This window comes from Aedes aegypti, chromosome 2 (genome assembly GCF_002204515.2).
Source record: "Aedes aegypti strain LVP_AGWG chromosome 2, AaegL5.0 Primary Assembly, whole genome shotgun sequence".
Taxonomy (NCBI): Eukaryota; Metazoa; Arthropoda; class Insecta; order Diptera; family Culicidae; genus Aedes; species Aedes aegypti.
In genome coordinates, this window is record NC_035108.1 from 299,084,621 (window position 1) to 299,096,929 (window position 12,309).

Here is a 12,309-nt window from a genome sequence, read left to right on the forward strand (position 1 = left end):
TAAAAAAAAACTTCTCAAAATACTTGGTGTTCCGCAATGGTAGAATGCAGACTTTTTCGCATGCCAGTCTATTGTCAAATTAAATCATAATATATGTAGCTAAACAAGTTAAACGCCTACGACACAAATTGCACATTGCACTCTCATTCTGCCGGACAAATTCAAAACAGAGAAAGAGTGCTGCATCGAATCGATCAACTTCTCTCTTATTTGAGTACAAGATTCAACCACGCGGCCACGGGCATCGATTAACCGTCCTCAAGCATGCTACTCATCCCAACGATCGCACACAGCAACGTGAGTTCCTCTAAGTCTGCGACTTCAACCAAATCGAATGGCAAAATTTAATTCATTTTCAACCCACCCAGCCAATCAGTCGTTCCGCGACAGCAAAGCACTACGCAAGCATTCGCAGCCGACAGCGACAACGGGTTCGTCGCCAGTGCGCCGTGTGAAGTCTTTTTGAAGTGAAGTCTTTTCCGATCGAAAGAAGTTACTCCAAAGTGGTTTGCATCAAGTGTGATAAAAGTTAATATATTTTAAAAGGAAAAAGAACTGCTTTTAGAGTTTTATATGGGCGTCCATCAGGAAAGCATAACGATAACGCAGCCAACAACGTTTATGGGCTCATATTTTGCGTGCCCTCGGTGATTAACGATAAAGAAAGGTGGAAGGAAGTGTACTGCGCTCAGTGCCATTGCATTGCTCAAGTCATCCCTCGCCGGGAGGAGAGTCACGCCGAGACAAAAGTGGAAGTGAACAAACAGAAAAAGAGCCAACATTATAGCATAAATATTAATACACAAAACGCGACGGCTGCACGACACAGCCTCTTCAGGCCCCTTGAAAATCGAAGTATAAAAAGATCGTGAAAAGTGAGAATCCAAAAGATTAAACTGTCTGCCGAAAAGCCCTGGCCACGAACGACAATCGATCGGCATCGATCCCGACTCCAGAAGGGGCAAAGCAACAGCGCTGTGTGTGTCGAGTTCGAAAAGTCGCAAAGACGACGGCCGAAGAAAAAGAAGCTTATTAATATATTAATTTCGTTTTGATTGATATGTTGTGTGTTGAATGAAAACATAAAAACGTGAAAGAAAGCAAAAGCCCCAGCAAACGAGCGAAAAGGGTAGGAGGACAGTGTTGTGTAGTGGCGGTGCTTGTTCAGAGTGTGTGTCCTCCAGTCAGTCGCAAGATCGATTCGGATTGAACTCGGGGCAGGTTGCCGCGAGGAGAACTTTTGCGTGGTGTCCAAAAATAAAAGACCGTGTGAGTGAGCTTCCCGCTTGGAGTTGGTGCCGGCTGACGGAGCTGCCTTCCGGGATTCATACAATTCAACTTCGGGCAACGGGTAAGTGTATGATTCGAGGCTAGGGTGTCTCGATTTAGACTACATGCAGACTTCCCATCACTATCCCGGATAGAGTTAGAACTGGCATTAGTTACACAATCCAAACTTTCTATACAAGCTTTAGTTTGAATTAATCAAACATGCTTCTAGAAAATACGCAATAATGAGTAGAATTCATCCATAGTTAAACAAAAACGAAGCTATGCGAATGTTTTGTTAAATTGAACGAAATATTTGTGATCGTTAAACCCTTGCTCTAGAGGTATCCTTGCAACAAGTGTATTCCAAGGATAATGATAGAAATAAGTATAAAAAAACTTTTATGTTAATTAAAAACTAGCATAGATAGTTAATTAACATTTCTTCCATGATTTTTTTTCAGTTCACTAATTTGCAAGACTGTGAATCTCACAGACGAACACAAATTTGAAAGTGGTTTTAGTGATAAATATAAAATAGTTCATTATCTTTTTGCTTAATTCTTACACATTTGTTAAATATATATAATAGAGTAATAAGATTATCGAGATGAATGCCCAAACGTAATTGAATTTCTGTTAAATTCCAATGTTATTTCTAAACTTTCGCAAAAATAGAATTTGAAAAAAGGTACCGTTTCGGTTCAAATAAAGGACAACCTTGAACTCTGAACACGTTTTGCTTTCCAGTTCGTCCAAGATTTGTTCCCTCTGCTTTTTATAAATAGTACCATAATTATTGTCACATAAGCTATGATCGAAATTTCGAATGATTTCTCTCATTATGTTTTTTTATGTTGTAAATTAAGTTTTTTAACCGATTAATTCCATGTTACTGTAATAAACTACAAACTACTTACACCAAGATAAATGATAATTAATAATTATTTTGAAATAACAATCATCTTCAATAATGTAAAGTTCAGGCTGTCCGTATAGGTTTTATCAGCCCAATTACGCGTTTAACTTTTTGTAGTCACCATTTCGTTATCGAAATTTCTCCAAATTTAAAACAAGCCTGTCGTACTTACTCTGAATACGCATAACATAAGGAATAAATAACATTTATAAATTGCTTGAATTTTGAAGGGGAGCCGCAAGAAGATTTGAAAAAGGGGTTGACAAAATCGGGTCATCTATGTATTATCAAAATAACAATATATGGCAACAGCTATTTCTCATTAAAATCAATAAAGAAAAAATAAACAATGCCAATGTTCCTTTTAGTTCATGTGGATGTTAGCTGATAATATAAATTTTAATTGTTTCAAAAGGTTTGCTTCGTACTGAGAAAATCAAATTCAAATTTATTGGAGACGTTATTTACGAGAGCTGCTAGCCATGTTGGAGAAAGTTCCTCTATAAATATATAAAAATAAAAATGGAATGGTGTATGTATGTCACGAAATAGCTGTAGAACGGGTCAACTGATTTTCAGATGTTTTTTTCACTGTTTTATTCTAGAGGGTGTGTTCCTGTAGAGAAACAAAAATAAGAAAGTCTCTTGAATAGTCGAACCAATGGGAGAAAACTAATATCTCCTTTTGTATAGGAGGTTTCATAGCATTTTTCCACAGCCTACTTGATGACAAGACGAAATTTGGTATATACCAGTTATGGACATAATGGTTCCCAAGGAACACACATGTTATAATTGATGCAGATTAACTCTTATAACACTATATTTAGTCATCTTCTTCTTCTTGACATCAACGTCCTCACTGGGACAGAGCCTGCTTCTCAGCTTAGTGTTTTTATGGACACTTCCACAGTTATTAACTGAGAGCTTTCTTTGCCAAAGTTGCCATTTTCACATTCGTATATCGTGTGGCAGATACGATAATACTCTATGCCCAGGGAAGTCAAGGAAATTTTCTTTACGAGAAGATCCTGGACCGACCGCGAATCGAACCCAGACACCTTCAGCATGGCTTTGCTTTGTAGCCGCGAACTCTAACCACTCGGCTAAGGAAGGCCCCGTCTTATATCAGTTGATATGCCTTAATTATAACATGTGTGTAACTCGACCTGTGTAACTGTAACTCGATGTGTAACCTATTTCGCCATATATCTTGAAATTTTTGATTATTTTTTTATCTTCAAATTTTTAATTATTTTTAAATTTTAATTATCATATATATCTTGATGTTGAAACATTCAAATATATTCAAAATGTGAAAGTTTTCGAGAAAACACATATGGCCAAATAGGGAATCACTATAGCCATAAATGGTACACTTTCCCTAAATAAAATAAATCCAAATGTTCTGTTTATGTTAAGGTATTTACAGTATCCTGGCTTCAAAATTCGCTGGAAATAGCTTTTTCTTCGGTTTAAATCCAATAAGCTTGAATGGCATTTCTCTTTCCTTTTAAAGCTTGAATAAACGGATTTAGTTAGAACCGGCTAACAAGTTTGACTAGGTTCTATAAATATTTGACATAGGATATGTGTCAAATTTCTTGCATAACAACATAATAAATCATGATATTTAACCACGTGAGAATGCTCAATTTATTATCTCCGTTGCATATAGAGTATCTTGCATCTTTAATTTACGCCCTAAATGCTTATCTTTGACTGATACGCATATTTCAACTACCACTGGCAGTCTTCTTCAGTGTAAGTAACTCGTATCCACTGAACAAATCGTCGCATCTCTCTACCTTAAATACTAACACCAGATAAGTACCTATACAATTTACCAAGGAAAGTTTTAACAGGGGTAAACCTGCCATGTACTGAAGAAAACTGCAAGTGGTAGTCGAAATTCGCGTATCTGTCAAAGATAATCATTTAGGGTGAAATTAAAAGGTACAAGGCATGTTCTCCATTCTACTTTTAAGTTTCTCTATTGAGATTCTGCTCAGAGAATTCGAATACATTAAAAAAGTTATAAAGGCTTCCACGCTTTCCGGATCAAATACTTTTATCAAGCTATATGCAAAGGAGATGATCAAATTGGGCATTGTCACGTGGTTAAATATCTTGTTCTTATGCAAAAAGTTTGACACATATGCTTTCAAAGTTTGTACAGATAATATGGGGACACCCTGTAGGCAGACGAACCAAATTTTTTGTACTTTCGGCAGATTTATTTTTTCGAGCAATCGATCTTAAATTGAGTAGCAATATGCTCCGTAAATAAGTATAACTACAATAAGCAGAGTTGTAGACAATTTGTCCATAAAAAACAACACCGTGATCCTATTTGTAGTTCGTCACAAAAAAAAATGTAGAGAAACGATGGAGATATGATTTTTTAAGGAATAAGTGCATTGTGAAATTATGAAAAACAACCACGTGCTCAGGTGGGATTCGAAATCATGGCTCTTGTTTGCAAAACAAATATCGTACTTTTTTTCTATCAATGACTGTGACGACATTTTTATAAAACAGAATTTTACCATTTATCAAAATTTCCTGCCCTTGGCAATTTAATTTCGAGACCAACGGCTTAACTTCCTTCCCAAAAAAACTTAACTTGTCTTTAAACTGCCGTGAATTACAAGTCAAATCCATCTGTAAAAAGTAGGCATTAAGAAAATCGACTTAGAAGTTTACAAACTTGTGTTTCATACGAATATTAAAAAAATCAGAAAATTGGAACCATACAATATACACAATTTGCTATTCACTGATATATTTATCCGAGAAAAATGTAAAGATGACCATAACACGCTTTTTTTCTGCAGTGGGTGATATGCGACTACTTTTCATAAGGATACAATTTGACTTGCCTTTTATTTTAATTTTTCGAAAAAAAAATTATATTGTCTAATTAGAGCAGCTGAAAGAGCATTAGAAGATATATCAAAAGCTGTATTGACTTGCGATTCATGGCAGTATAACATCTACCCAGTGCTGGGAATGGCAATAGTAGTAGGCTTGAATTTCGCGAAAATTACGTGGCTTTCCCAGTACAGTAGTTCAAAATCGTGAATCTCATCACGTAGCCTATGTTGGGTGCATGAATTTTCTAAATCGTTAGTGAAATTGAAGGCTCTAAATGCGGGAAATAGAACATTTTTTTACAGTCATTCTGGGTTGCCCTTAGCAACGAGTATTTTGCAATTTTCAAGGCTCTTTGCCTACAGCAGCGATAGGCGTGAGTTTGACTGGCTTCGCTGACCGCGATTGGCTTTGTTTGGCTACTGTGGAATGAATTTAAGATTTTTATCCAACCCTGCATCTACCTTCATTTAATAATGATCTGATTATATAATGGTGATTTTACCTCTATTACAACAAGTGTGCTACATTGGTATTGAGTGTCGGAGCTGTTGTTATGTTAAAATATGCAGTCACAGGTCCTATGTTTCAGCCATTGAGTGTTGCCGTATTTCAAGGGAAAACAGTCATCTGTTTTGAGTTTTCAGTTTGGTATAAACACTATCGTCAAAAGTTCTAGAATAAGCAAAAAATGTTCACAGCCCTTATTTCAACCAGGTATTTTTTTTTTTTTTGTTTTAACTTTTTGTAATTCAGTTTTCGCCTATAGATAGGACCACAACAGACATCTTGAAGTTTTTTTTATATGGGAAGATCCTCCGAAAACGAAAAGCACCCAACACCGTAAATTGTTGAAAAATCATGATACAATCAAGAAAATGCTTTAATAGAAGAAAAGTAAGTTATTTCAGCATGCAAAGTCTGGACGAACACAATTGAAAAAATTTCAATTTTTGGGGATTATTAACAATTTATTAATGATGACATAGTGGAATAAAACTATAATTTTTGCTTGTTATAATGTTGAGAGTCCTGTTATTAAAGTTGTGTAAAATACTGTCAATTGACAAAGAAAACTCTCAGTTAATAATTGCGGAAGTGCTCATTTTAACACTAAGCTGAGAAGCAGGCTATGTCCCATTGGGCAATACGTGTGAAAGACGAAACACATGGTCAACATGGTCAAACTATTTTCGTGTGACCTAAACAAATAATTGTCATTTTTTCTCATATATCGTACGTTATGCTCCAATCAATGACGATCTCAAAATATTTCCTTATAAATATGACCAGCATTTGGCGACAACAGGAACAACCCTACCATCTTCAACACCCAAGTATCAAAGCATTAATAACGTCGCCTCGACAATTGACAACCGTGCCCCCGATGGATGGGAGAGCGACACAAACCCCGGCATCGCCAACAAATCCCCGAGAGGAAGAAAGTAGCGCATGCGGGCATCCAAAAGAAAACGTGTTATCTGTTTTACTTGGCATCTACATCCGAGCCAAAATATTGATTTCGGTCAAGTTCAAAGCGATTTTTATCGCCCGTACACACAAATACACGAGTGCCTGTCAGTTGAGAACAAGTTTATTAAATTATCGACAACATTGACTACGCAGCGACAAGCTAGGTCGATTTGCGTACTCCCCTCAATTTGGGGCAGAAAAGAGTAACAAGCTCAACAGATTTCCTGCAACTGAATGGGTTTCGAGCGTTAGGAATATTTAGATCCCATGGTCCACCCAACGGAAAAAACACAGTTTGGCTTGGTAGAAAACAGAATGTTGCTTGTGTATACGACACTAACAACGAAAGTGAAACGCGTTTGCATGATTTATGCGAGATATCAGAGAGGATTAGGCCTGGACTGATAGATGGTGACTGTGGGCTTACAGCTCTGCTCATTTGAGTGGTGATGTTTCTTTGACCGAGAATGCGGGAGTAGTATTGACATTATATTGCTTAAAGTTGTATACATTTACGAGTAAAATAAAAGTAAAAACGTTAATTTGACTAGGCAGTTAACAAAAAAGTCATTGAATGCTAATACACGAATGCAAAAATAGTCACTTTGGGCAAGATAGTTCTCAATGTATAACAGAAGAATGAATAATCTGTTTGAGAGAAGAACACATGCAACATTTTTAACTAACAACGCTTCTCATATTTTCGGAATTCTTGGGGTAACTTCACGATTTCTGTAAATTTCAAGCATCATTCAACAAGTCATGATTTATTCATAAGTTAAACGAAGTGTTATCGCTGGCATAAATAATTATACGTTTTCGAGAAGTAAAGAATCGCGAATAAGTAATGAAAATGGCCTTTTAGTATTTAAATAATAGTTCTTGCATTACACTCGATATAATTCGAAAATGGCTACTCATAGAGAAATTATCCATATAATCATTATGTTTCAGAATAATTTCAAGATTCTTATTGTATCATCAGAACATATTAATTTTGACAAAAAATCAAAATTTTGAAAATCGGCCGAAAGTTGTTGTTAGAAAAACTTTTTTATTAAAAATTTCTTCATCTTGAAACTTTGTCCCAAATATCTGTTTACTATCAAGATTCTATGGTGAAAATTTAAAAAATATTAAAAATAAGATTTTGTGTAATATAAATTTTAGGTTTAATTTTTGATTTTTTTATGAAAATAAATAATAGTTATTTAGGCAACAAGTTGCCAAATGATGATTTTTACAGCACGAGTTGTACATTTATCCAACAAGGCTCACCGAGTTGGATAAATACAACGAGTGCTGAAAAATCGAGTTTTGCAACGAGTTGCCTACAACATTTTTTGCTTTTTCGAAAAATGCCATTCCAGCTGGATGGACTCTAAAAGCACAAACAAACATTTCAAGAAAACCCACATGGGCACACATCCATTTTTTCAATCACGTAGGCTGTGATACAGTAGTTCCTACCTATGAATGTCACAAGTTTTCACGCTCCCATCGAAATCAGGTAAGACAGCACAAACAGTAGCTGACTACCAATGTTGGACTATTCGATTCCAAATCAGAATCATGGTCATTCATGGGAAGAGGGAGCGTCTGGCCGATGATCACGGTCCATACAAATTTTATAAGTTTGTGTATGGACAAATGACCACGAGGGGGGAGGAGGTTGGCCTGGAATCCCAAAAAACTGATCACGTGATTAATGGACAGCCCCTGTCGGAATCAGATCGCACAACGGATCAGATGCAATTATGCTTATTCTGCACGGCATGTGAGGCGAGACGAGTCAAATGAGGGACAATTGTCGACTCGCTCCCATTGGATTAACATTAGTCGCCTCACATCACCCGAGGTGAGAAGAACTCGTCTCGACTCACACGCCGCGCTAATAAGCACAAACGGCATGAAGAGACTGAGTTGTTCGGTTGATGCCTACCAAAACAGTATTGAAAAGTGCTACTTTTCAGCACCGAAAAGAGTGCTGAAAAATAGCACTTTTCAGCACTGTTTTTTTCAGTAGGAAAAGTAGGCCGTTATGTTGATCAACTTCTCAATGAAAAGTTGATTGATTTGCAACGGAATTGCAAAACATATTTTTTCATTGTATATTTTTTCTTATAGCTAAGTATGCTGTTTCGCTCAAGAAAAGTAAAGAAATTCCTTGACTGAAAGGGTCAAGAAATTTCCTACTGAGAGCCCCCTTTGAAGTGACATTTCTTCTCAACTGCGTACTGCGATCAGAAAAAAGAGATTTTCTTGACCATTTCTTGGGAGCAATTTTCCACGCATCGAGATAGGCGATTCCTTTTCTTGTCAGTAGCAAACCAGCCTTATAATCCAAACGGTTCACTAAAACTTCTTCATAGAACATTTTTCTCTAAAATCAACAGTTTATTATTTAAAGCTTATAAACAAAAAAAATATACCCATATTTTTATACACTACGCACCATAAGTATGGAATTGTTGCAATACTAAGTATTGCAGCACTTTAAAGTTTAGCATCACCCAAAATCCAATGCTAAATTTTTTTTTCAACAAAAATAAAAAATCGCAGGGGCTCAAAGACGTAATTTTTAAAATGATTTTAAGGTCATTAATTGATCTAGCACTTCAGAATCACGAGATAATATTCATTTTAGGTGATGCTAAACTTTTCAAGGTGCTGCAATATTCAGTATGAGTGTTGCAATACGCGATTCCATACTTATGGTGGATAGTGTATATCCTGCACCCTTATATTCCCCTGCAGGTCATAGGCATAGTCGGGGGCCCTAATTTGAACATTTTTGCACCAATTTTGAAAATTTTGCGTGACCCCACTATATTTTTCCAAACAGCTGCCGTGCGGATAGAGAAACGTCATTTGAAAAAGAAACACTGCCACACACGCCTGAAATAGGCAGGGCTGGATCATGTAGAATACAGGATGCTATCGTCAGATTGTCACCAAACCAGAAAGCGCACAACTAAATCGCGACGCGGCTCGTCTCGTAGCAATATAGATCATCATGTTTAAAACATTACGCATCTATCAGATAATCTTTGAATACGCAGCGCGCTGTTATTAGTAGATTAGTCGCAGTACAAGGGACTGATAACATTATATATTCATATGAAATGACTGTCTTGTTTATGTAACATTGAACAGTCCAATTTACGAGTCGTTTCGGAATCTGATGATCGCTCATTTTATGATTGAAAATTTGGTAAAAAGCAGTCGCGTATCGCGTGAAAGCAATTTAAGCAATGTTCATGTTTTGTCAAATGGATTGTCAATCGTTGATTTAGATGCTTGATATAAACTTTATTCAATACAATAATGTTTTGTTTGATTGCATGATGTTGAGTAAACAAAAAAAATCACAGTTATTCCAAGAGCAATATGCAGCTATGTGTCGACAAATATCACAGAACCTCGATTATTTATCGTTTTATTCATATATGGTCTGCAAAAACAACTACAAATTATTCCGAATATCTTTCATCAGATGTTTTTTTTTTTGACACTGATTTTTTGATTCCTAAATCTTAAATATTTTAGAAGAAGGATTCTTTAGGAAAGTGGCTTTCTCGATAATGATCTGAAAAATAAGTACAACATATTCCGAAATTCCTTCGCTAAATTTCTTTTTTGACCAGGAAAATATATTAAAAAAAAGGCCGATATCATTCAAATCTAAGGAGAAGCATGTTCCACCAAAGTTGCTTAAAAGGTCGTGCACGCAGAAGATTTTTTTTAGTTGAGATTACTATCCTGTTAATTACTTTTTTTACGCACAAATAGTTGTTTCGAAGTAAATTTAACTTACGCCAACACTAAATTAACGTCAAAACCAATACACACTCTTCATTTATTCAGCTATCCACTTGTACTGATATCAATTAAAAATTTGATAATTTCAACCATCCGAAAACATTCACTTCCCAAGACTTCAAGTCGTGCTCACAAATCTACTTATTTCTAACTTGCAAGGAATAGTATAGGTGCTAAGATGACCACCTTGTACGCAGGAGACCACGTATCAAGTTTGCCAATGTGCACTTTATTTTGATTTTGGCAATGGTTTTTTTTTAGATCGCTAAAGCAGCATCTTTTCAGTTATGTTGATAAAGCAGAACAAAATGCTGAGAAAACATTGCAAAATATTGTAAACTCGATCAAATATACTTTGAGTCAACAATAGTATAGTTGAAATATAGCGAATCCTGACAATATACCTTCCCCAACCTCCAACTCCGTAGCACTTATAAGGGTGTCGCTGAGTCGGTGGCCTCTCATCAAGTAAGTGCTACATCAACATTTCCTTCCCCTATCCCAAGTTACGGTAAAGATGGGCGTGGCCGTGAATAGTGATATTCATGCTTTTAGTATTTTTGTTTATGATTTGAACAAGGTATACTCCCCTGCCTTGTTCCTGAAAGTAGTCAGGATGAGATTATTAAGAAGAAACATGAATGTTGCTAGTATCCAATCTACGAAGTATACCGTTACTACGCTAACGCTAACAATAGTATAGTTGAAATTTGACCTTGGCGTTTGTAAATTAATAAAATGTCAACAACATATGGTATAGGGTGGTGTGCTAGTATCCATCGTATTAAGCATTGATCAGTGAGAACTGCAATTTTCCCAGTATTGCAGTGAATGATGCTGATACAAACCGATGCCAAACAATTATATTACAAAACGGCTTTAGCATTTTATAATAAGATTTTGATAAATCTTGATCTCTTTTTGGAAATAATGCAGAGAAAAAGCATCTTGCCGTATTCTCAATCCGTCGTATCGTTTTCATTTCTGTCGCAATCAGTTTCCAGATTCGTCTCACAACTTAAGGGCTCACTGTGATATATTGAGTGGTCAAAACACAACATATCAACATAATAATAAAATGTTTTACTAGAATATATGGATCTACGGGCATATAAAAGCAAAGCACAATACTGCTTAATCAACTATCTTTATAGTTATCTTCAAATTAACCTTAAAATATAGCTAACTTGATCGGAAAAATGATTATGATGTTTTGTTTTCCGTGTGGGCCAAAAAAATAAATACATATTTTTCCGATATTATATCTTAGGCATTTTACCCTGTTTCAATATTTAAAAATTGGATAATATTTTACAACCATTTGCAAAATTCATATTTTCAAACCATCTATATTTTTCAGCAAAGATTCTTCCCAGGGCTAATGGGATTTCATCAATTTCGGGGTGTTGTTGAATATTTCGTATACGTAGGGAGATAGCACAGTACTGTCTTCGACACTCAGTACAATTTACATTCAGGAGTTGAGGATCATCTTTTTAGTTGAGAACTTGTCCGGCAGTGGCGCATTTTCTGACTTGCCCTTTATAAACCTTGAGGAATAAGAATGCAAACTTTGTAACATATGGTCGGGGTTCTGCTAAACCGCACCAATGCCAAAACCTTTATTTTGAGATATTTAACTTTAAAGTTCACTTATCTGCAAGTAGATCGCAAATTACTAATTTGAAAATTTTACTTCTCACAAATGCCAAACAAGGCCCAATAAGTAACTCAAGATAGAATATTCTAGAAAATCATCGTATATTTTTTATGTAATCAGATTTGATTTCAAACTAAGAAGGTCTCAGTTTACTCTGGCTGAACAAAAATTAAAGAAAATGGGTTTCAGTTCGGTATGGTTGAACGTGTTTCATGATTTCCAGCAAAACAAGAAAAAATTATGGCAAATCGTTCATATCATCGCCATGCATGCTGAAATGCATGTCACAAAT

At 35.8% G+C, this 12,309-nt stretch overlaps 1 protein-coding gene across 1 annotated transcript in view; it reads left to right on the top strand.

Annotated features, from left to right (window-relative positions):
• The first annotated feature begins 349 nt into the window (after positions 1–349).
• LOC5571666 overlaps positions 350–12,309 on the top strand; it is a 99,966-nt gene continuing 88,006 nt past the window's right edge. Inside the window, exon 1 of the mRNA XM_001653703.2 lies at positions 350–1,351. The gene's annotated coding sequence lies outside the window, so the exon portion shown is untranslated. The remainder of the gene's footprint in view (positions 1,352–12,309) is intronic.